The 26,320-nt window shown below is 37.9% G+C and overlaps 1 protein-coding gene across 8 annotated transcripts in view; it reads left to right on the top strand.

Moving 5' to 3' along the window:
- The window catches only part of NCOA2 (nuclear receptor coactivator 2), a 271,124-nt gene that overhangs the window by 60,782 nt on the left and 184,022 nt on the right, over positions 1 to 26,320 (top strand). Inside the window, exon 1 of one of the 8 annotated variants that reach the window (XM_019925197.3) lies at positions 12,620 to 12,716. The exons of the other annotated variants lie outside the window; for them this stretch is intronic. The gene's annotated coding sequence lies outside the window, so the exon portion shown is untranslated. Of the gene's footprint in view, positions 1 to 12,619; positions 12,717 to 26,320 lie in introns of those variants that run through there. 8 annotated transcript variants of the gene reach the window in all.

Genomic DNA, 26,320 nt, shown 5'->3' with positions numbered 1-26,320 from the left:
CACAGGCCCAGCTTCCTAACTATTAACATACATGGCATGACAGCCATAACTGTTTCCAGGTGTGATTGGAGAACTTGGACGGTAAATTACTTGTAGATGATCTCGGCCACTGTAATTTACTACAAAACTGCCGCTTTGACATCAGCAGTTGAAAAGAGCATGTTAACATTAACTCCACTTGAGACACATTTTACAAGAAGTAAACTAACCGCCTTTTTGAGACAGTTAAGTGTTTATTTTTTATAATACTATTTAGAACTCCGTTTTGTCTTTTGAATAGCTGAAGTTTTGTTAATAAAAGCAGGCCTTGATTTACGTAATCTGGGTTTGTTTTGTGAGCCTTCCAACAGTTTGGGAGCCCTCTACCCTGTTCTGTGGCCCAGTGTTGGAACCTTTTCTCCCCTCAGTCTCATTTTTATCCCTGCCCTGGTCCAGAGAGCAGCCATCCTCTTTCCTCCACTCCCGCCTGGTCCCAGTTCCTGGAATGAAGTCTGTCTCATTTGCCTCCAAAAAAGACTCAGCACTGGTCAAGGCATAAGAGGGCCCATTTAACACTCTAGCTGTTGTTGTTATTAGCAGCAGAAATCCTTAGCGATCTGGAGGGTTTGTAGTTAAGGAAGACAGAGAGAAGGCTGTGTCTGTTTTGTAGCCGGCCAGAGGAGTGGCATTCTGGGCAGAGGGGACCAGTGAAGAGAGTTGAAAGAGGCAGCAGGCTGGCCCAGGCCACTGGTCGTCCACTGGTTAGCCCCCACTGGACCCACTGTTCTTACCCGTGGCTGTCTCCCTTCAAGCTCAAAACTTCCTGTCCTCGACCCGGTCGTCAGCCACTCTCACACGTTCACCACCACTTCCTGCGCCATCGTCTTTCCTAGACCATCTCCTGTCCCCAGCATGCCTCCCCTCTGGCCCTGCGGGAACCCCTGCCCACTGCCGGGGTGGCGGGGGGAGGAGACACGGCATTCTCCTTTCAGGGTCCAGGGGCGAGCAGGCTGGTCATGGCCTCTGTCCCACTGCAGCCAGGTTGGGGCGTAGGAGCTTCCTGACACCCCTGATGGGGATTCTGAGTTTTCTTATTGGAATGTTTTTACTCATGGCGGTTAGCTTTTACAGAACTGTAAATGTATGCTAGTACTGTACAAATAGAATATGTGGATTAAAAAGGCCTTTGTTGCCAGTCTGAGGCCACCTCATAACCATTTATAACACTGTTCATGGGAGAGAGTGCCCCGAGTTCCAAACAGTCAACCCTAAAATGGATTTTGGAAACACTTTTTTCTAGGAAGATTATTTTCTTTGTGAAACTCATGTTGAATATCTTCTTTCACTTTTTTTTTTTTAACCCTGAATTAGAGTGAAAGCTTCAAATAAGACTCAGATTCTTTTTTTTTTTTTTTTTTTTTACTGCACCGTGAGGCTTGCGGTATCTTAGTGCAGGCCCCGGCAGTGAGAGCGCCGAGTGCTAACCACTAGACCGCCAAGGAATTCCCAAAACTCAGATTCTTAATGAAAGAGAAGTTAGGGCTTGTTTGTTCTCAGCGTTTTACACTGGTCACCCATGTTAATGTGCCAGTGTAAATCATCACTGATTCTCTGAGCTTTTGGATTATCTTTAATATGGTAATGGTATGGGAAGATTCATCCATTATTTTAGTTGTGACATTCTAGAAGTGTGTTATGTGTGGCAAAATGATAAGGACCAGAAAGGGCAGAAGTAGAAACTTTGCACCGATTTCATTGTTAAAAACATAAATTTTAAAGGAACATTTGATCTGAGACATTGAATAAACTTCAGTTCTACTAGTGACTTTGTCCCTTGAAAATTGTTTACTAACCTATGGGTCATAACTAGAGGCATTTGCTAATGTATTTGCAGTGACTGCTGAAATAATTCAAATTTATTGACCATAAGAGGATATTAAATATTTTTCTTTTCTGCTTAGTGCCTGTAGTGAAATAGAATATAATTTAATGGTTAGTGGCTTATAGGCTGTTATTTCTGAAATACTATCTTCATGTACTTTATCCAGTGACATTACTTATATATTATATGTGTTAAAAAGCATATTTGAAATCTACCTTACCTGTAAATTTTGCTGCTTAGCCAAACAATATTCCAGAAGAGATTTTTAACTCTGTAGGGTGTGTGTGTGTGTGTGTGTGTGTGTGTGTGTGTGTGTGTATGTGTAAGTAATTGCAAAGGGAGAAAAGTATGTTAATTTGTGGGATAGGGAGAAGTCTATCATTGAAAAAGAACAAATAGCATGAAATAGTAATGGATTAATATTACTGTGTGTGTGTGCTGGCACACCTGCAGTATCTAGTGTATTCCAGCATGTTGTCAGGTTGGCAGTAATTCAGCATATGAAAATCTAGCAATCATGTTAGTGTTAGGACGACTAAATAAAAATGTATTTGTAGGTGTAGAATCAGTGAAAGAAGCTAACTTATTTAGGTTTCCTTCAAAGTAAGGAAAATGCAGTATTAAACTAAAAATGTCTTAACACAAAAGTAGTTTTATTTGAATTGATATAAACATATATGTTTATAAACATATAAAGCAGTATTTGCAAGTTTTAAACTTTAAGGGAAATAATTTATAGAATTATTTTGAATTTTCTGAAAACTTAGATCTTCAAAACTGACTTACAAAGATGATAAGAGAAGCTCTGATTTTCTACAAGCCCTAAGGGACTGTTTGATGGTTTTTTGTTTTGTTTTGCTTTCTATTTAATTTTCACAATCCTGAAAATGACTGCATTACTGTGGTTAATTTAAAAAATGCAGATATTTTGAATTTTAAAATTACAAGGAACTTAATTTAACTGTCATTGGTTTGTCAAAACAGACAAATCATTTAGAAAAGGTTGGCTGATTGAATAACTACTTCTGTATGTGATACTGTCTCATGTGAAGTATCAGGTGTATTACTGAGTTCTGTAGTAGTTAACAGCAGACTTAAAAAGCAACTTCAAATCTTAGCATGATTCCAAAAAGTCCTTACTTTCTTTTTGAGAGAAAAGAATCCTAGGAGGTTTTATCAACTGTACCTTGGAAGTCACCGTCATAGAAGAAAAAGAGGTCTGTACGGAATTGAAAGTTGGTGTATACTTGAAATGTAACATTTGCACAAAATACATAGAGGAGACAACATGGTATTGACTGTATTATTAAATGGAATGCATCTGAGTATTGGAAAATTTGGCCTAAGGTCTTTCTTTTGTCCTTTCTCTATGTATCTGCCAGGGTTGTGAAAAATCTTGTAGCTTAATCCCCAGGCTCTATTTTACCAGAGGTTAGAATTCGCTAATTAAAAGAATATAAACAAGTATGAAGCTAACAAGTAATATTATAAATACTAAATAGAAATATTCATGAGTAATATCTATTTTCTTATCTTTATCTAAATAATATTTATTAGTAATCAACAAATCAATGAAGACACGTTTTTTCCCCATGCATGCATCATCACAATCTGTTTTACTGACTTTTTAGTAATGGATACTTTGATTCGTGGTTCTGCATGTGTATGCTGAGAAATGTACACATTGAAAAATTGGTTGAGGTACCTGGACTTCATTGTACCTTTGTAGTATTGGTCATTTTCATAGAACTTCAGCTACCTGTTTATTTTACAAACGCCTGTATAGTGCTTACCACGGGACGAGTGTTGATTCTTCTAAGTGCTTCAGTAATACCAACTCATTGGGACTTACCCAGCGGTCTGGTGGTTAAGACTCCGCCCTTTCACTGCAGGGTGTCGATCCCTGGTTGGGGCAATAAGATCCCACATCCCACAGTGCCAGCGCCACGTGGCCAAAACAAAAACAAAACAAAAAAAACACAACTAACTCGTTTACTTAAAACCTGATAGCAGCCCCGGTTTGAAGTGGGTATGATCATTACTGCTGTTTTGCAGATGGCACAAAGGAGTCAGGTCCCTCAGCTGGTGTGCGGATCCCAGCGGTCTGCCTCCACCACTTGGGCTCTTTTTTTAAAAAATTTATTTATTTATTTTACTTATTTATTTTTGGCTGCATTGGGTCTCCACTGCTGCATGCGGGCCCCCTCCAGCTGCGAGGAGCGCGGGCCCCTCACTGTAGCGGCCCCTCCCATTGTGGAGCACAGGCTCCAGACATGCAGGCTTCAGTAGTTGTGGCACCCCAGCTCAGTAGTTGTGGCTCGCGGGCGCTAGAGCACAGGCTCAGTAGTTGTGGCACATGGGCTTAGCTGCTCCGTGGCATGTGGGATCTTCCCATACCAGGGCTCGAACCCGTGTCCCCTGCATTGGCAGGCGGATTCTTAACCACTGTGCCACCAGGGAAGTCCCACCACTTGTGCTCTTAATCAGTATCCTCTGTTCCTATCCAGAAAGATCTTTCGTGGAAAGTTGAGTCGGAATTCTTTTCTTTGTCAGACCCCTTCCTCCCACGCTCTTGCTGACCAGACAAGGAGCCCTGGGAGGGGTGTGCTGGCAGGAATTCTCACCGTCTTGCTCTTCTTGCTGTTTGGGAGGCGTGCAGTGTGACAGCGTCTGGCTGTGAGTGGCCCTCCTCCGGCTTTGTGAGCAGTCCTGCAGAAGAAACTTTTCTGGATCAAGAATGAATTCTACCCTCTCATCCTGGAGATCTGGGGCTAAGAGTGAGAGCTGCGTCCAAGTTCACGGTTGAAGCTGGGAATGTGGAAGAAGAGGAGAGAGACAGTACTGTTGCCTGATGGGAAATGTGAGCCCCACACTGAGTATCACAAGTGCCAGTGTTAGAGGAGCTCCTTTTCTCAAGGACAACTTTCCTAGCATGCTCCAGATGAGCAGTAGCGGGGACTTGCTTGTTTCTGATTAGTGATTCTCCTCAGCAAGGCTGGGGGGGCCATGGTGTGTGTGTGTGTGTGTGTGTGTGTGTGTGTGTGTGTACATAGGATTACTCTAAAAGTTGTCAATATTCGGTCCATACCACGTATTAAAAAATAGTAATGAGTTTATGTTAGCGCTGAGGCCTAATTTGTGAGCAGCCCCTGGTCCCTGGCATCTTCATGCATACAGGCCTGTCTCCATCAGTATATGTAAGGGGCACTTGTCTCTAAGTTTTGGCTGCTTTGTAAGGTGACTTTTTTCCCCCCTTTGGAGGTACCTTTGTCCTCTTTTCACACAGCCCCTCAGGGGTGATTCTTGGGTTTTCACAAAATAAACCCTATGTTGTGCACCTGCGCTCATAGCAACATTATTCATAATAGCCAAAAGGTGAAAGCAGCTCAGTGTTGACGGAGAAATGAATGGATAAATAAATTGTGGTCTCTACCTGCAGTGGAATATGATTCAGCCTTAAAAAGGAAGGAAATTCTGACAACATGGATGAACCTTGAGGACAGCGTGTTGAGTGAAATGAGCCAGTCACAACAAGAGAGCTATTGCATGATTCTCCTCCACCGAGGTACCTATAGGGTCAATGCATCTAGACAGAAAGTGGAATGGTGACCGCCAGGGACAGCGGGTAGGGAGGAGTGGAAACTGGGAGTCACTGTTTAATGACTACGGAGTTTCAGTTTTGCAAGGCGCAAAGAATTCTGGAGATTGGTTGCACAATAGTGTGAATGCCCTTGTCACTACTGAACTGTACACTTTTTATTAAAAATGGTTAAGATGGTAAATTCTATGTTAGTGTATTTTACCACAATTAAAACAACGATGACAACAGATTCCGTGTAAAATCTGTTCAGCTGTTTTAGTGCAGTGGTTTCACTGGCAGACAGACACTTTCTGGTAGCAGCTGGCTCTGCCGTGGTTGAGAGCAACGGCCTCAGCACTACTCTCTAGGGAGCAGACGTTGCGGCACAAATGTGAATGTGTTCCATGGTTCTCGAGAAAGCTTATTGTGGACGTTGAAGGAAGGGGTAAGCAAGTACGGGGTGCCGTGTGCGCAGAGCTCACGGAGGCAGGAATGAGGGGACCATGTTCAGGGCGAGTGAGGCAATGACCATGGTTTATGTGGGCAGAGGTAACTGATGCCACCAGAGCAGGATGAAAATATTAAGTGCCGTCACAAGTCTCCATGTTTAAAAGTTTTGACTTTTTGATAATTTTGAGACTTTTTGATAATTTTTGGTCATTTTGCTTATATTTTATTTCCTACCATGTCTACCGGCTAGAGTATGTGATGGCTTTGCCAGGGATCCAGATACACTCCATTTATAGGCATTTATTATGTCTAACAGGTATTTCAAGAAAGGTCCTGAGCTACGTACGACGAGTTATTAGGATTGATGTAAAGATCAAGCCGGAGCCCCCTGCCCTTGAGAGCTTCATGCTCTAAAAGAGGAGATGAAACATGTGGACCAGTATAACTGAAATACGAGACAGGGCCTCATAAGCTGTATAAAGAAAGGTTTTGTTTGAAACAGACTAGAGAGATCTAATATTCAGAAGTGAGATCACGGGTCACGAGTAGGAGCAGAGCCTCGAAAGACGGGAAGGATGTTACCAGGTAGAGCCAGCCGGGATCTGGATGCAAGCTGAGCATCGTGACACACGGATACAGGGAAGGCCAGGGTGATGGACCTCTGCCAGGAAAGGCTGAGAACCCCGTGTCGTTAGAGAACAGGATGTCCCTTGGTTGTAGGAAGAAGAAGATGGGAAAGATACTTTGAGGCCAGATCATGGAGAGTTTTCAATGTCTAATTGAAGAGTTTGAATTTACATAAGCTGTGGGGAGTTGTTGAAAGTTTCCAATGTGGGAATGACATGTTTTGATACCCTCAGAGGTCAAGTTGGCAAATGTAGGGTTAGGAAGCAGGAGGGCTGGCTTGGTCCGATTTGTGATTTTTTAATTATAGAGGCCGATTTGGTTCTTTGGTGTCCATCTGAAGTAGGAAATTAGGTTGGATAAATAATTTAGGGAGGATACAAATTAGGCATTAAAAGTTAGGCAGAGGTGTTAAGGATGGATTTAGTTCACAGTGTAGAGCTATTGAAAGAGTTGGGCATGATGAAAGCTATTTTATTTTTTTATATATACTTTTTCATATTCTTTTCCATTATGGTTTATTACTGGCTATTGAATATGGTTCCTTGTGCTATACAGTAGGACCTTGTTGTTTACCCATTCTATATGTAGTAGTTTGCATCTGCTAACCCCAAACACTACCCCTCCCCGTGTGAAAGCTCCTTTTAAAGATCGGTTAGGCAGCAGTATATAGAAGGCACTGTTTATAGAGAGAGACTAGTTAGTGAAGAGGTTATTGAATGGTGGAATTAGGAAGAGCTGGAGGAGGGTAGTAGCAGAAAGAAAAAGGAGAGGATTGATAAGAAGTAGAGGAAATGGTGAAAAGAAGGAAGGAAGAAGTGGAATTCACAATTAACAAGCATATGTGTGAAAAAGAATTTATTGCATGACAGGATAACTGACCAGTAATACCCACTCTTAGAAAATAGGTATGCCATTGTTGGTCAGGCAAGGGGCACGTAGTTGTGAAATGGCTTGGCTGAACAAGCTGATGGAGGGCCTGGTGGCTTTCAGGACTGCCGAGCTCACTGTCAGTGTCCCGGCTTGGTTGGCTATGTCCTCAGAGGCGCCCAGGCCGGTGGTTCTCAAACCTCCATGCCTCGGCACACTGGCGAACTGCGGATGCTTCAGAAATGCGCTGTGACATATTTGCTGCGAGTGGACATTCACATCGTCTGGCAGTCTGCAAAAGAGAACCCAGCTGAGCAGGTTAGAAGGGAAATCATTGCTTTGACTAAGCGAGAGCCTTGACCTCTCAGGCCAGTGCTGAGGACAGAGCAGAGTTCACTGCCTCACACTTGCCCCCGAGGGTTCCGGAGACCCTTCTATCCAGTAGCGGTGGAGAGCTGGGGGATCTGGGAAGGATGCAGCCCCGCGGGGATTTTACAGCACCGGCGCTGTATACAGCGGGACACACATCGATGTAATAGTGCACGCTTGCGACGGTCCTTGAGTTTGTTCAATTTGCTTTTGAGTCTTTTCATTCATTCATCGGCGTCGGTTAATAAATGAGTCCAGTCTTTGAACATGCCTTGCAAGCAGCTGGCAAAGACTGGTCCTGCCAAGCTCTTTGATAAACACGACAACCAAATATTGCAGTGGGTAAAGGTAGAGTGGAAAGAAGGTAGAATTTGGAATGTGAAATCTTAGGTTTGAATCCTTGCTTTGCCACCAGCAGTGAGACCTTAGGCAAGTTATTTAAACTCAGTTTTCTCCGTTTCTTTTTGTAAAATGAAGGTAATAACATTTTCCTTTCAAGCCTGCTTTGATGATTCAAGGTAATGACTAAAATATAGGCACTGTCCTCTGTGAAGAAGAGTAATGTATTTCTCACCTCCAATATGTGATGATTTCAGTGCTTTTTACTCCTCTTTGTATTAAGCAACCATTTCCCAGGTTTTGTAAAGCATGTGTTTCTCTGAACTATGGACTCCTGGAGCTTGATCTTTAAAGATTAAATAGACTTAGAGTATTCAGAGCACCAAAGCAAGCATTGGTCACTTGTGATTTATTTGAAGTGGAAAAAATATTAGTTTGATTGAAGCATGACATTTGCTGTTAAAATATATTTAAATAGCAATATATCTTATGTCATATACCTTAATACACATTATAAGTTTTGTGTTTTTTTTTTGAAGTACTTGCCACCCTCCCCAGAAAACGGTAGTATCAGCAGCAAAACTTATGACTAAAGCAGTCAAAGGGGATTTTGGTAGAATTTTCTATCAATTTCCACAGAAAAAGACTCATCTTTATATCTAGAATTAGGAATAAATTGGGAAAAAGTTTTAGTCAGACCAGCATTCTTGAAATAGACTCAGTCATATTGTAGTGTATCGTGGTATTGTGGAACATATTTACGTGTAGGTGGTTTTCTTTTAATTATTGAGCATAGTTTTAAACCTGCTTACAAATCTAGCCATTTGAGTTCATAGTAGGCTTAAACTCGGCACAGATATTCTCTGCTCAGATACAAGAGTAGTTGTGTTTTTAACTGAAAAATAAAAGAAAATCGACTAGCTTTTTTAAAAAACTGCTAGAGATCTGAAAATTTTGGAGTATTTACTTTGTCCAGTTGTAGCTACAAGCAATTGTGTTGGCTTCATCCCCGACCTCTTTGAATTCCAGTTACCGTTTACTATATACTCGTGCTTTTAGTAAAAGAGTTGATTTACAAGTCTTAAAATGGCCTCCATCATCACATAGTGACTGCTTTTCATAAGTGGTGTTTTTTTCAAACCTTAGTAAAGGAATTCATGAAACACGAATATAAAAGTAAATCCTGTTGACCTGAAGGGGACTTTCATTCTAACCTTTTCAGCATCTCTATTCATTTCATGATGTAAGTCATGGTTTATTGTTTAAAACTGTAACTTGTTTCTGCGTGTGAAAATGCATTTCTTCATACTGCCTTTGCCGGGACTGTAACATCTTAATGATTTTGTTAACAATATAATTTGATTGCTACCTTATGGAATATGAGGTTTGTTTTGAAAATTTAAATGTGAGCCTTGAAAGATAAAGCTTAAATGGAAATTAAAGCTTAGCTTAAAATGAACTTGGATAAAGTCTGATTTTTACTTTGGTTTTTCTGCTAGTATGCAGTTTAATGCCAGAAAAAAATGTAGCTAGTATGCAGTTTAATGCCAGAAAAAAATGTAGCTATGAAAATAACATCAAAGTGTTAGGCTTTTAAAAAGTTGACACAAATTAATACATAGCAGTAATTTTAGACATACTAGCTTAAAGCAGGATTATCTCATTTACTTTTAGCTATAAATTTTCTTAGTGAACTGAAGAGAACTGTAAAAAGGAAAACATCTCTGTGTATAATTTATACAGTTGTAGTAGTTTTTCAAATTAGTTTAACATTTTTAGTAGCATTTTATATTTGAGCAAGCTAGAATTTTGAATCAGAATAAATTCAAAGACTTGTGCAAGCTGTAGTTAAAGTTTGAATATTGAAATGACCCTTTGCAGTTACTTATGTGCTGTACTGTATTGTGTTAGGTTATTTTAAGCTTTTAAATTTAGCATTCTGGCATTGCGTTGGTCAAGTTAGAATTCTATTTTGTTTGGTTTTAGTAAGAAAGCTTTATGCTGTTGTTTCTATATGCAGAAACAATTCATAAGTAACAATTTTACTTTTGACCATTATTATAAGAAAAAAATCCAGTAAAAAATATAACACTTTTGCTAAAGTTGTAATTTAAACCTGGAATTTGCTTTTTATAATTAAAAGCTATGCTGTTATGAGCAATTTGGGATTAAATAAACCCCTCCTCAGTGTTAGAACTATTTTCTGTGCTGACCATTCTTAAGTAAATGGGAGTATGAGAGGCTTTAAAACAAATTAGCTAATTAAAAGTTTTTATTTAGGAGAGAAAAGTACTAAAATTAATAAGAAATTATTAATTTCTTATCTATTTGCTTTGTATAACTACCTTTTCCAGGTAAGCCTTAGGTGTTAGAATTGCTTTGCTTTTACCTAACCACTTCAACTGAAATCTTTCGTAAGTGTATTGTACACATTCACGCCTTTTAAGATTACATAAATTTCTCCTTTTCTTGTGACTGCACATGAATTTTTTTGAGTTGTGTTTTGCTTTTATACTATATGGCATCAGACCTGTCCAGATTTTGAAAACTTGTGTCTGATTTTTTCCCATGACTGCAGGTTCTTTCTTTTTACTATTGACTTTTGTAAATCCTTTCACCATGTTCCTCTGATGATGCAAATAAAAAAAACAGGTAATAATAGTAATTGCCATTTTTTGAATGTTTTATAATCTAAATATCAACCCTGTATCAAAGGTATTATCGCCATCCTATACAGGAAAAGGTTAGGAGTAGAGGGGTTAAGTAACTTATAAAGGTCAGGAAGCCACTAAGGGGTAAGACGGACTATGACTCAGATGAGTTTGTATATATGTGTAAATATGTATACACCTTTGTGAATACTACCCAGATCCCTACAGAAAACATTTCCAGCACCCCAGGAGACTCTCTGTGTGCCCCCTCTCATCAGTATCCTCCCAAAGATAACCACTATTCTGCTGTCTATCCCCCATAGATATTGATTCCTCCTTGAGTAGTTTTACCTAGTCTTGAACTTTATAAAAATAGAGTCATATAGAAAGTACTCTCTGATACCAGGCTTCTTTTCCCCAGCATTACATCTGTGAGATTCATCCATGTTGTAGCACAGCGTTTATTTCTTCTTCTTCATTGCTGTATGGCTTTCCATTATGTGACTGTATTAACATTTTTGTATTCATCTTATTGATGGACATCTGGGTCATTTCCATTTTTGGCTTTTAAGAATATAGCCGCTATGAACATTCTTTTACATGTTTTTAGTTTTATACTTTTTTTTTTTTTTTTTTTTTTTTTTGTGGTACGCGGGTCTCTCACTGTTGTGGCCTCTCCCGTTGTGGAGCACAGGCTCCGGACATGCAGGCTCAGCGGCCATGGCTCACGGGCCCAGCCGCTCCACAGCATGTGGGATCTTCCCGGACCGGGGCACAAACCCGTGTCCCCTGCATCGGCAGGCAGACTCTCAACCACTGCGCCACCAGGGAAGCCCCTTATACATGTTTTATGCTCACTTCTCTTGGGTATACACCCAAGATTGAAATCCTGGGTCTTGAGAATAATGTTAAGTTGAGCTTCAGTAGGTACTGCCAGTTGGTTTTTCAAGTGTTTGTACACGTTTTCATTCCCATCAGCAATGTATGGGGTTCTAGTTGCTTCACATCCAACATTGTTGGTCTTATTAATCTTTTCCCCTTTTAAATTTTATTTATTCTGGTAAGGTATCGAGTTTGATATCAGGGAAATGAAAATTAAAAGTTATGTTTTAGAATGAAAAGATATTTAACGTGAAATGTATATTCCTATTCATATTTAAAGATTAATGGTCATGTGCATGGTCTTGAATACTTGAATATTACTGAGGGTTTTTTTTTCCCCCTAATTCCTATCTTTGTAAGCAAGCTTTTATTGCTTTTTTATTAATAAAGTTTTTCTTATAATAAGGACAATGAAATATTCTAGAAACCACTTGTTTCATTTAAAATTTTATTTAAGGGAAATTTTAAAGGAATTTAAAATGATAAATATCTTTATTGAAGAAATCAAATTTACAAGTGATGTCTACAAAGGAGAATTGGTGAGAACGAGAAAACTTGTATCCAGGAATGTCACAAACTTACTAATTGTCTTATAGAAGAGCTCAGTAAAGACCTTTATGAATAGAAAATCTAGGTCTTTTTTTCCATCAAAATATAGCAATAACATATGATCTATGGGACTTTAGACATTTATTCAGAGTATGGTTTACATAGTCTTACAGTAAGTTATTCTGCTAAAAATTACTTGAATTGATTAGTTGTTTTTCCAAGTTTGTGCAAGTTACATGTGTTTGCCATTCCTGTATGAGTCTCAGGTACGCTGATTAGTCAGGCGGTCTCATCTGAAACCAATGTATAATAGTGCTAAGTTGTATGACCTGCCATTCCAGTTTCACAGTGTTTTTGTTTTGCTCGAATAGATGAAAGGTTTAAGTATGGCCACACTGGTACTGCATTCCTGGTGATCTTGGTAGGTTAATGACAATCTTTGTCATAGAAGTCAGGAAATGTGGGTTGAGCCTATGGGATACATAGGCTGGTTCATTAAAATGCTGTCTCCCAAAGCACTGAGGATTGTTGGAAGCACTTGGTAGGTAATACAGCTTTTAAAACCTATCTGTCTATTTATCTATCTATCTATCTTTGTTCTGTTCTTTAGAGTCTTTTAATACATCATGTTTAATCATTATCTACTGTATGATTGCTTTCTCTAGTAAGATTAAAAATGACTTTGGAAAGTCAGGTAAATTTCTTTCTATTGTTTAGTATGTTTGTTTTAGCTGGAGGGTTTTGGTTAGTCGTGAACACCGTCATATTGTCAGATCATACTGCTGCTGTATTTAACTGGTTGGCTTTTAACTGAATTAACTTTGTCAGTCAGTGTTGTGATTGATGCCACTTTTTTTTTTTAACTATAGAGAATGGGTTTAAGAATTTTTAAAGTAAATATCTTTGAAATACAATCAGTTAAGGCAGTTTGGTGCTTAACAAGCTTTGAAGTATGTTTTGGACAATATTTGAATGGATCTTTTAAGAATTTCAGGGGAAGGTAGGTGTATATTTATGAGGAGAGGAGACATACAGGAGTCTTGCTTTCTGTTGAGTCTTCTTTTAACAGGCATACTTTACTCAATTTATTTCGAGTATAGTATTCAAAATGTAAATGAATAGATGGCAAGATTGTTGTTCATTTGAAGACTGTTCATGTGTGCTTGTGTTGTATGGAAAGAGATGGCACAAAGCAGAATGAATTAATCTCCTTGAGCAAACTTCAAGAAAATCTGTAATCTTGTAATAGAAATGGAAAAGTTTGAAGTTAGGCAAGGAAAGCTTAAGCAAAGGCAATGAAGTGGGTAGTTGCTAGTAAAGAGCTGTCAGGACAGGACTGAGTTACTGATTGTCCTACTCAAGAGTGCCGTCTCTAGAGAAACCCAGTAAATGAGTTATTTATTAGAACCACAGTAAGGTAGCTGAGGCCTTTTAATTTTTTAAGGCCATTTCTGCCTTATGTAAGTCAGTGTTGAGTTTATGGACTACCACCAATAAATTTATTTTAAAGTTTAAAACCGTCGAAGACTAAATACTTCATCACCTCTCCTCTTCCACTTTTATGTACCTGGAAGATCCTGGCTGTTGGGAAGATAGCTTAGAGTTACCAGAGCGTTTACTCTGCATAAGGGACAAGGGCACTAGCTTTTGGGCTTAATATCTTCAATATTAGATCACTGAGGCTATGACCAACAATCTTTATCATTCATCATATGTAAGTAACATAAGAAAAGAAAAACCTGCTATCAGTTTTCCTCATCTGAACCTTCCATGTAACAGATAATTTTATAAAAGACATGCCCTTAAAGTTACTTTAAGTTCTCTGTATGATTCTAGAATCAAAACACTTGAACTGTCCCTCCCCCTTTCTCTGTATGTGAAGAGTGGAAGGGTCAGTTTTCCGTGATTTTATTTGTATTAGTTTTATTGCTGTCACTAGTTTGAACTAATAGCAATGAAATGCCTTTATCCTTTCACGTGTATGTGGGAAAACTTAGATAATAAGGTCAAGAGAATGTGTCCTTCATACACACACATACACAGACTGATATGTACCTGGTAGTAACTTAATTATTAAGGGTAAGAACATTAGTACTTTATATGCATAATATACACAGACTTAGAGTTTGTGTTATAAGTACTAGGCAACTCAGAAATCGTACTGCGTTGAACTGTATCATGGGTGCCAGGAGGATTGAGAAAAGTATTATTAAGAACAGTTGAAGTTTCTGCAGAAATCTGTGAAACCTTAGCCCAGTGTTTTTGGCTTCTCTTGCTAGTTATGGGGAGGGAAAGACTAGTCCAGCCTGGCTTTCTGGTGGCTCCCTTTGAGCTGTCTGCCACCGGGATGGTAGGTGTGTCCCAGGGAGAGCAGTCTACTGCTTAGGTGGTAATGGCCTCCATTTATGAGGTGATGAAGTAGAGGTGACTAAGCTTTGGCCAGAAAGACCAGACCAAGTTCATGGGGCCACCCATGTCAGAGATCCTGGGGGAAAGCTAAGTCTCATTTTAGCCTCTATAAAGAATAGATTATATTCTTCTTCTTTTTTTTTTAAATTGGCCACACCACGTGGCACGTAGGATCTTAGTTCCCCAACCAGGGATCAAACGGTCACCCCCTGCATCGGAAGCACGGAGTCTTAGCCACTGGACCACCAGGGAAGTCCCCTGGATTGTATTCTTAAATAAAAAATACAAGTGAAAACTGCAATAAGATGCAATTTTCTGTGTATCAAATTAGCAAAATGAATGAGAGTCTGACCTTTGTTAATTAGGTTGTGATTAAAGAGTATTTTCATGAACTACTGGTTTGTGGTATAAATTGGTATTTTCTGAAAATCACTTTGGCTTCATATATCAGGAACCTTACAATTGATCATATTTTTTGACATAGGAATGCTACTCCTGATATTCTGTTTCAAGGAAGTAGTTGTACATCCAGATGAAGATTTATGTGCAGATTCCCATCATACAGTTTCTAAGCAGTGAAACAGTGCTGTTAAACAGGGAAGAAATGGTTAAGTAAATGATATTCTTATGATAGCAACAGCATTTATGGTAAGGGAAAACAGAGTAGTGAATTGTTATAGAGAATTATATTTAATGATTTTTAAAGATATGTATAGAAAAACACCTGAAAGAAATAAACTAAATGAAAATATTAGCGAAACTATTAACAAAAGGTACTACAGGGGTATGGGGTGGTAGTGAACATTATTTCCCTCTCTTTTCTACTTTTCTGTTTTCCAAAATGAACATTTGTTTATCTTACAATCTTATAAAGGAAAATCTAAAAAGAACAGAGTGAATAATAGTTTCATTAAAGGGAGAAAGAACAGATATCATTTGAAAGAGCTGCTCCAGTTATGAGGCCAAGTTTGGAAACAGAAGACCTGTTCTAACATCTCTATGGAGCAAGTTCTAGGGATAGCAGACTCTTCTTGGAATGAGTGAGAAAAGGTATTACTTTTGTTTCAGAGATTGTTTATCTATCAAATACATCCTGTAAGGGTAAGGATAATATTAACACGACTTCTCCTACCTCTGGCACCTGGTGCTTGATCAGTTCATAGGGAATAAGGAAATGAAAGTTTGCACTAGATTTTGGAAACAAATCGACCCAATAAACCTCAGCATATCCTTTTGGAGTTAGATAGCATATATCTTATCAATATACGATAGAGAAGATAGAGAATTTTGAAGTGGAATAATCACTAGCTTACTTGGTATATTTTGTCCTAAGAGTGTGTATCTTAGGTATATGTATGTCAGTCTTGAAAAATGGAATGCTATATTAAGACATTTGGAGAGAGAGAGAAAAAAGTTGCAGAGCTAATTACGGTGGTGTATAGGACTAGTCATAGGGGTAGTGAGGGTCTAGGCCTGGGGAATGGGATCCTGCATTGCTAATGGAAGCTTGTTCATCCCCACTGAAGATCAGGATTGCTCTGGGAATAGCTGTTAACTTGCTGTATAATATCTGAAGAGTTGTGTGTATATATACATATTATTTTTTAAAATTTGACCCTTTTTGGGGTTAGTTTTATTTATTGATTTTATCTTTTCCTGGAAAATTTGACAGTTAAACTCGTAGGCTCACAGCACATAACAGAAAGTTTAAAGATAGTTTGGTAGGCACTGTTGAGTTAGACATTATAAACCATATAATCAGCAATTTGATTTGCCCATTGTTTTTATAGAAACTTGGTCCTGGTAATAAATGGAGTATCCCTAGGCAATGATTTTTCTTACGCTAAATTGAATAACTAGCAAAGGAATTAATGTATCAAATACTTTAAAATTTTTATTAAATTTCCAGGTTAGGCTATTATTCTCCCCAACAATAACTTTTTCAGAGTTTGCTGATTTTATTCTCCAGATGATTTTGTTTTCACTGTGATAATTACTTAATGTTTTATCCTGCTTTGATGTGCATTCCTACTGTTGGCTACATTCAGTGTCCAAATTGTAATTTATATTTATAACTGCCTTTCATCTATTAGTCATCCATTGTTTTCTCTCCTGTTTTTAAAGCATAGCAAAGCTGACTGACTCAAAGAAGCTTTTCTAGTTAACATCAGTTGTCCACCATTCTCCATAACCATCTTTAGCCTACTACTAAGAATACTAAGAATTAATATACTTTCCTGCATTTTTCTTTGATTTCTTTTTGTTTGTTTCCTTTAGATGGTAAACTCTTTGAGGGCAGGGTTATGTTGATCCTTGTTGTGTGTGCCAAGTTTCCAGTGCACAGTTGTACACACAATATTCACTGACGAGCTGTTGAAAAATTCGATGCAGCCTCCCCAAGTGTTTAGCATAGTCTGAGTAGTTTATGTGTTAGTTAAATCTGACTCAGTAGTTGGCAGTCCTAGTGTTTCAAGTAGAGATGGAATACCTGCTTGTCTCTCACTAACATCAAGAAAGTACCTAATAGAAAAATCTTACCATGCAGCCTAATGAGAGATACTATCTGGACTTTGTGGCACCTAGAAGTTCAAGTCTAAAAACATCTTTAAAACAAATTCTTTGAAATATTTCTGAAGGTCCTGAACACTTCACTTTTGTGGCTATTATTAGGAATTAGTTGGTTGATCTCTGCAACTTCAATAATGATTATAGTAATTACTGTATTAGGTGCCTACTGTGGGCCAGACCCGTCCGTATGTGCTTTACAGATGTTTTCTTATTTACACTCCTAACAACTCAACATGGTCTATATTATTCCCATTTTACAGATGAAGAAACTAAGAGAGGTTAAGTTATTCAGAATCATACATATGGTAAGTGACAGAAGTCAGTATTTGAATTATGGCCTATTTCCAAACCTTGCACACATTTACTATTTTTTAATACATCTCAGGGAGGAAGATACTAGAGAAAAAGCTACTTAAATTCAAATATTGGTTGTAACTGTAAACATTTTGAATACTAGTAAATGCTCATATTGCTCTTATAGTATTGCTTATTATCATACAATAATTGATGTCATGCTTATTGAAATCTACAGTTTTTTGTACTTGGAATGAATACTACTTTATAAGTGAAAAGGAAGCAAGCTCATAACATTTATCAATGCCATGTGTGTTATAATAATTACTACTGTTTATCTTAAATATCAGTAAATCTTTTTTTTTTTAATAAATTTATTTATTTTATTTATTTATTTTTGGCTGCGTTGGGTCTTCGTTGCTGTGCACGGGCTTTCTCTAGTTGTGGCGGGCCGGGGCTACTCTTCGTTGTAGGGTGCGGGCTTCTCATTGCGGTGGCTTCTCTTGTTGCAGATCACGGGCTCTAGGCGCTCGGGTTTCAGTAGTTGTGGCTCGCGGGCTCTAGGCGCTCGGGCACAGTAGTTGTGGCGCACGCGCTTAGTTGCTCCGTGGCATGTGGGATCTTCCTGGACCAGGGCTTGAACCCGTGTTCCCTGCATTGGCAGGCGGATTCTTGACCACTGCGCCACCAGGGAAGCCCAGTAAATCTTTATAATAGGAATCAACTCATATTAATAGTCTTGACTAAGACCTAGAGTCATAATGGCTTTGTTGAAAGAAGGAGATTTCAGTAAGAACTGGTTATCAGTGTACCTAGATTTAATGGACAATGTGATAATTTTCTTAGGATTATATTTAGGTGATGTGATGAAATAAATAACTTATTAACAGTTTGTGGATAGATTATTCACTTGCTCATTTTGTGCACTTTTCAAAGCTTATATTTTTTAACTTAAGAGGAAAGCATTATCTAAGAATCGAATTTATAAAATACATTCTAGCTTAAAGAAAAAAATTCCTGATACAACAATAGAAAATGTCAAGCCTCATAGGAAAGAATGCTGTTTTTTCTTCCTGTTTGGTGAAGAATGTCTTAGTGAGACTACTTCCTCTGTGAGGAAGAAAATGTATGTAGCACAGCCAGCTCTTCAGGTATCTCCTCAAATCTCTTTTGGATGAGTAATTTCTTGAATGTTCTAAAAACAGAACCAGAGTGCTGCTTTAGAGTGTCCTCTGGCAGTTGAGGTGAAGTGTTTGGGATACGTGTAGGAAGGGGTCTAGCTTCTTGGAGTTGGTCACAGGGGACTCTCCCAGTGCTTGGTGAAAACGTGGTCCCTTTAAAACCTCTCATTAAACAACCCCTGAGCCCTTGTAAACCAAGTTCAGTCTCCAAATCTAATAAGCCTTTCTTTTCAACCACACGGGGCTTTGACTTCCAGAGGAAACTTGTCTCTTAATATTCACACAAACAGTTTACCTCTGGATGCTTTCTGCAGCATTCTCCCTGTGCTATGCAGCACGTGGATGACTCTCTCTAGAAAGCAGTTTTTCAATACTTTGGACAGATCATTATTAACTAAAGGGGCCCACATTCAAAGCAGTGGTTCTTCAGGACTTTTCTGTGCAAGTTATAATCATCTACTGAACTGAGTATTTGGCTGCCATCGTATTATGCCCCAGCAGGGCAGTGTGTCATCAGAATCAGATTCGGACTCAGTTTAGGTCTGAGACCTACTGATTTTTCCTACAGTCTTGGTTCCTGTCTGGAGAGCTTTTAAGACCGCCAGCTGTGTGGCCTGTTTGAAAGCATGAAGCTTGTGGCAGGAATGTGGCTTTACCCTATTAGTGTTGCAAAATCACTTCTTGTGTGGAGAATCTTGCTTTTCTCCTGCCTCCTATAGTCTGGTTTTAGATTATTTTTCTTGTGGTTTTGGTTTGTGAGTGTGAACTCATGGCTTTCATTTCCTTTATTCCTTTCCCCACCTTCACATAGACAGTGAGGAAGGGAATAATTATGAGATATTTTTATATTTGTTTACACTGTCAAGCTGTATAGGCAACTTCCCCTTTGTCTTATAGAAAATAAACTCAGGATAGTGAAAATATTTGAAATCATTAGTTTTAACTTGCCTTCTCAACAGTTCTTTCACTGTTTTGCTTTAAATATGGTTATCATTGAGAAGGTGTGGACGTTAAAGAATTTACCCACAAATGGCGCCATCCTTACATAACCACTTTTAGAGTTTTAGTGTATTTTCTTTTACGTCTCTAAGAGGTTATTCTATTTGTTTTGTATTTTAAGTGCTTTTACTGGGAATGAAATTCATAGATTGGAATTTTACCTCATTTTCTCAACCCTTTCTTTTCCTTAGAGGTGTTGAATGCCCAAAGAAATAGCCGAAATTAAAGAGGAAAAAATCCCAGATGGATGGACTTTTGTATTATCAACAAGCTAGGTGATCCATCCTTTATAACCAGTATTAAATATCTTACCCGATTTCTAAAGGATACATAATCAAGAAGTGATGGGTGAGGCGCAGTGCGCTGTCTTCATTAGCTCTCCACAGCTTCTTCACCTACCAGTATTTTATTGCCCTTGTTGGCAATTTAGGGCATTGAAATGAATGGAAGGGCTCTAGTGGCTAGGAATGAGTAGCGTCAGTCCACAGGGTTTATCATTTCTGTGCTGCCTCCAGATAAAAGGAAAGATGACTTGAAGGAAGTGTCCTCTGGAGAACACTGATTACAGGCCAGAGCTGCAATTTCTGTCGTCTGCCCAGGGAGAGCGTATCCATGGGAGATGGCTACGTTCCCAAAGTTAGAAGGCTGCCCAGAGGGACAGTGGTCTTCTTCCCACCTTATAACGGTACAGTTATAATATTCTAAAAAAAGAAGCTTAACAAGTGATGAAAAATAGTTTCAGAGTGCTTAAATGTCAATCTTTTCCACTAGACTTACTTTTTAAAAATTATATTTTACATTTAGGAAATAAATGCCGCTGGGTTCCATATTTGAAGAGCATTTCAAGACCCTCACTTCCCAGTGTTTTACTTGGGATGAACATGTTTCCGGGTTTGGGTTCCAGTTTAGCAGAGTGCAGGTTTCTTCAGTTGTTTCTCTCGGAGAGGCTTTTTATGCCATGGAGTTTGGGTACTTTCATCTTTTTAATGTGACTTTCCAGAAAAATGCTGTTTGTTATTATTTCTTAAGTGGTTTTAGATGTGTAGTACTCCTTAATCGAGTACTTGAAGTCTCAACTCACTTGTGCAAAGGTGACTCTTGTTCACTCTGTAGCAGAAAATAGGATAACTGTAGGTTGGTGAACATACCATACTTTGATAGCTTTTTGTGAGTCTTTTTGTGGTATTCTGTGCTTAAAACATGACTTATTCATGTATTTATGGACAAGCAAGTAGCTTTTGAAATTTACTCTGTATCTGAGAGCTGTTTATGGCCTGGTTAACAGAATGACCTTCTAAATTCTAAAATAGATATAAGAGAGAGGGGGTGGGGAGACTTGTGTAAATATTTAAGGATTAGAAAGAACTGAAATATCTAAAATCTTCTAGGCAACACTGCAGACTGCTTCTATTTCTAAAAAAAAAAATTACTTTGATCTACCTTTAAAAGCAAATACATGACTTATTCTGCTATAATTTCTTTCATTTTTAAACCAAAATTTGATTTGTGTGTTACATAAGCGTTAAGTTTCATATATGTGAGGGGAAGGGTGAGGTTTGAGACTAGAACCCACAATCTCTTATTTTTTCAAAATAGCTCTTTTCAGTGTCCCATGTTACCATTACCAGTGACAAGTCATGCCTCTTTGCTTGGAGTGGTAAGTTATACCACTTTTAAAATACCATTACTAAAAACTTAGCTCAAGTTTCTAAGCTGCCTTACATTTTCAAAAGCATTTGAAAGTATTTTTGGACGTGCTAAACATTATTAGTTGGAAGTACAAAGGAAGTGTGTTTGGTTAATTTGTATTAGGGAACTCAGAGTTGTCTGGAGGAAGGGTTAGAAATGTCTAATTCCTTTGGGACTTAAATAAACTCATCTAGTGTCATAAAATCATGAGCACAAGATAAATTCAGATTAGCTAATTAGCCTTTGCCTCAGAGTTTACTATTTTATAAATAGGGTAAAACCCACACTTGGAGTTAACTTTCATACTGCTGTTAGGTGAACTGGGCATCAGTGATAAGGTGATTAGTCTTACCTTTACTATAAACGTTTGCCCCCCATTTTGGACACAAATCCCTGTAAGGGTTTAAGATTGGTTCCACTGTTATTTCTCTAATGAACATTTTCCCCCATTACCTGTATTTGCTAATACACTTGCATCTGAATTGAGAGCTTCCCTCAGATTCTTTAAGCATCAGTTCTGGGTATTTGATTTAGTGTGATAACTGGAGGAAACCTGTTAATATGAGGTCATTTGTGTCACCGAGAGTATATTTTAAGATTATGAGAAGATTTTTTGCCATAGTTCTCTATTCTGAGTTGCTATTGATTCTAAATACAATATCAGATTAGCAACTTTTCAGGAAAAAATAAAAAGAAGCACTGTCACATTGCAAGTAACAAGTTGTAAGATACTTCATTTTTTCAGAAAATATGAAAATGTGTATGGGAAATATATATGTTTCCTTACTTGGGAAGTAAGGACAAACTATAGTAATTTTGTGTTTTATTTAGCAAATGATTGCATTTTTTAAATGTACGGAAGGATTTTCCAAGAGGGGTTCATTGGAACAAAAGTGCATTAGAATCTCCATTGTTATTTTTTAAGAAGTCTGAAATGTGTGTCGATCAACAACTTTGTGAAATGCCACATTAAACTTCAAAAGCTTATGTGTGTTAAGTTCACAAATATTCCAACACTTGTTTTACTATGGGCCCCTTTTTGTCAAGGAATATACATCAGTTTAGGAAACTTTGACATATAGTAATATTTTTATTATGTGTTTAAGCTACTGGGTTTTTCAATTCCAGGAATCTTGAAAATAATTCTGAAACATAAAGGCCTAAAATTGTGTTATATTGAGGATATTTAAGACACATGACATTGCGATTTAAAGAAGCAATCTAGCCATTTAAAAGTAGCACCGTATTTTCTTCCTTTTTTACTAGTATGTAATTTATTTTGTAGTTCTCATGGATTTAAAAGCAGCTTTTCTGGAAATATGAGCACTGAGCCAGAAGTCAGTAGATCTGATTTCTAGTCCTTTTTTGGCTGAGACTTTAATCAAATCACATAACCTCACCTAGACTCCCTTTTGACATTTGCTTAATGCACGTAATATTTACAGACTCGGGCTACCTCCGGGAATTGTTGTAAAGATAAAGTAAGGGAAAAGGAATCTATCTGTAGATTATCTGTAAGATTAGGGAAATAATTGTGCTTTAATTAAGGAAGTGGAAGTTGGGAGTGTCTTAAAACCCTGTTTGTTAGGAGATATGGGGATATATGTATAACTGATTCACTTTATTATAAAGCAAAAACTAACACACCATTGTAAAGCAATTATACTCCAATAAAGATGTTAAAAAAGATGCTATTTGTTTAGAGGAACGGCTCTTTATTTGAGGTTGGTAGACTTTGTTAGAGTTGAAGTAGACTTTGGAGACAATTGTGCCCCTCTCTCTTCTTGTCATTGAGGAAACTGAGGGCTCGGGATGGTAAATGATTGGCCTTGAATCTCATTGGGGGACCCAGGAAGACGACCAGGTCTCCTGACGCACCCACACAGCAATCCTGGCCTTCAGACCCGTCTAGGAGAGGGAACAGTGACCTGTTAAATCAGATATTCCTGCTGTGTATCTTCCTCCCAGATATTGTTTTACTTTTTATAATGGAATGTTAGTATTATTTTTAAGTTCCTAATTATGTTCTTGTTCAGTACTCTGTTTTGAATTTTATAGTATACTGGATAAAATATTAATGAATTACTTTTTAGCCGTGAGAATTTTTATTCTTCTGTGTCATGTTTTAGAAAAGAAATTCTGACACATTACCACGTAATGTGCTAAAACCGAAATTATGAGAGAAAAGATAAACACAAGGCAGTTTATAAGTTAGGTTACTGTTTTACTATTACTTACCTTTCCTATTTTGACGTTTAGAGCATGTAGAATTTGTTAACATACCCACTACCATACCTTCTCTAATGTTAGGAAGAAAAAAATGGGAAGATACGTTTCTCCGTGGCCGCTCTTGAAAACGTTATCCTTTTTTCTTTGCCTCAAGTGCTTACTAAGACAGAAAGTAGCATTGCTTATTTTTATTGGCCACACTTAAAAAATAAGTGAGAAATAAATGTCTTATCAGTCAGCACACATTTGCGGAGTACTTTGTGCAGGGGCATTGTGCTCGGTGCTGATGATTTTTAAGACATGCTATGTACGGTCTTTTGCCCAAGAGGCCACGCACACACTTATTTACCACTTGATTCTTTTACAATGTGAGATCAAACATTTTCCTGTATTTAAAAATACCTGAGAGACGAATTCTCTCTATTTGTGTTCTTTTCGGCTTCATGTGAAATTTGAATAGAGAAATACTGCAAATAGAAAAAGAGTGAATAATTTTAGAACCCTGAGAATAATATTATGAAAGGTTAAATTGTCTATGCTTTAATAAAAGAAGCAGTTAAAATTACTTTAGTCACTGGAATAGTAAGTGTTTCTGTTTAAACTCTAGCCACACACCTAGACAGAAATAAATCTTGTTAAAACAGCAGCTCACTTCGAACCTTACTTGCTTTGCTCATTCTGGGTTCCCCAAACCTTGACTGCAGTAAAGTAGCAAAGTTCTATTCGGCCTGTTTGTAATAATATCTTTAAAAGGTTCTTTAACCTGATACTTTATGAAGAAAAAATAAAAAGGATTAGTTACGCATGCCTTGAATTTATAGTCTAAAATGAGAATCTAAACATTTGATTATACTACAGTTAACTGAAGCATGTTTTGTTACTACAGACTACAAATGCCCTTTTGTGGGATTTTGATTCAATCTTCACTTCCTTCTCACAGAAGAACTCAAACCCGGGGTCACTTTATGAGATTGGTCTGCATTTTGATTTGATCTGAATTGTTGACTATGTTATCTTTGTGAAAAACATTAAAAAGTATGCAAGAAGAACCTGAGATACGTAATACTTTATAAGTTCCTTGAAGTCAGGTCTTTTTTTTTTTTTTCCTCCTTTTAAACCATCTCCAGAGCCTGTGTATTTCCCTGTTTATAGGTCTTGGTAGTATACATATTTGCTGGATAAATGAATGAATGGATTTATATTTATCTTTATGCATCATAATCCTCTTTTGTGTCAGATGCCATTCTAGTTTCCAGCTAGTCTGCCTGAGACATTTCATTTTTGTTTTAAAGTCTTTATTAGTATTTATAAAAAGGAATTAACTTTTATTCTGGTTATCTGTTGCTTAAAATAACAACTTATTATTATCATCTCATCATCGTGTGGATTAGGAATTTGGACAGGGCATAGCCCGGATGGCTTGTCTCTGCTCCATGGTGTCTGGAGTCTCAGCTGGGATGACGAAAAACTGTTAGGGGCTAGAGAACAGCGGGCAGCTGGCTGGGCATCTCATTCTCTTTTTTGGACGACTTCTCCACATGGCGAGGTTTGGCTTCCTTACAGTACGGTGGCTTCGAGGTAGTCAGGCATGTTTAGCAGCTCAGGACTGTGAGATAGGGGGGTTCCAGTGTTCCAGGCTGGAGCTTCAAGGCTCTGCAGTCCCAGAATATCACTTCTTCTGCCGCAGTCTGTTGGTCCAGCCAATCACTAAGGCAGCTCTAGTTTCAAGGGAAAGGCAGTTAAACTTCATTTCTCAATGAGAGGAGTATCAAAGAGTTTATTGCTATCATTAGTCTTCCATAGTTCTGTTCTTGATGTACTATTTGTCATCATTATTATTAACCTTATTAGGCTGTGGTTTATTCTAGGATGTTCAGCAGAATGTCTACTTCTAAGTGCTTGGGGGCCTGATGATAGCTCCTCTCTTCCTGTCTCCATGCTGTAGTTGTGACTTGACCGCCTGAGTACCCTTAGTCCCAGACCAGAGAGACAGACAGACAGATGGACAGACAGACAGGCAGGCAGACAGAGAGAAAAGTGTTAACGTTTCTTTGGGTAGAAACAAGAACTTCTTGAATGGGAGTTCATGCTCAAAATGAGTTTTCCCCATGGTGCCAGAGGGGAATTCCTGTGTGTGTGTGTGTGTGTGTGTGTGTGTGTGTTTAAAATTTCATAATAGGTAGGCCACTGTGGTACCTAGAGATTTTGGTTTCATATACTATTAAAAAATTTTCCCCAAATCTAGGGAATTCACATAGGATTGCCAAATTTTGAATTTTGTCAAGTCATTACACGAAAAAAAAAAAAAAATCTACTACCACCTTTTAAGAAAATAAAAGGAAAATTTAATGCCACAAAATAATAAGCTCATAATCTAATAAAGGAAAATCCTCAAATTTAATAAAAACTTAGTTTTATGGAAAATAATTTTAATAGAAAATTAAAGCACTACATTTTTTTTTTCCACTTAGGTTTAAACCTGGAAAAGCTTTGTTTTTAAGCTACACGCAGAGACACAATTTGGGAACCACTGGTAGAGCCTTATTTTGATTTGTCAATTTTTAAAAAACAAAAGCTGTACACAAATGATTTTTTAAATCACATTTTATGGCTATATTTATTACGTAAGTAATGGGGAAAATTAACTGGTGTAATGGCCCTTATGAAAAGCACCCGTTTCAGTATATGTTACTTAGATTCCTTTTCAATGCAGAAAGATTTTAGTTTCATTAGGACCTATAACACAAAATCAGATTTACTAACTAAATATAAATAA

This window comes from Tursiops truncatus, chromosome 17 (assembly GCF_011762595.2).
Source record: "Tursiops truncatus isolate mTurTru1 chromosome 17, mTurTru1.mat.Y, whole genome shotgun sequence".
Classification (NCBI taxonomy): domain Eukaryota; kingdom Metazoa; phylum Chordata; class Mammalia; order Artiodactyla; family Delphinidae; genus Tursiops; species Tursiops truncatus.
The sequence above is the reverse complement of the archived record's forward strand: the minus strand, read 5'-3'. Positions and strand labels throughout refer to the sequence as shown.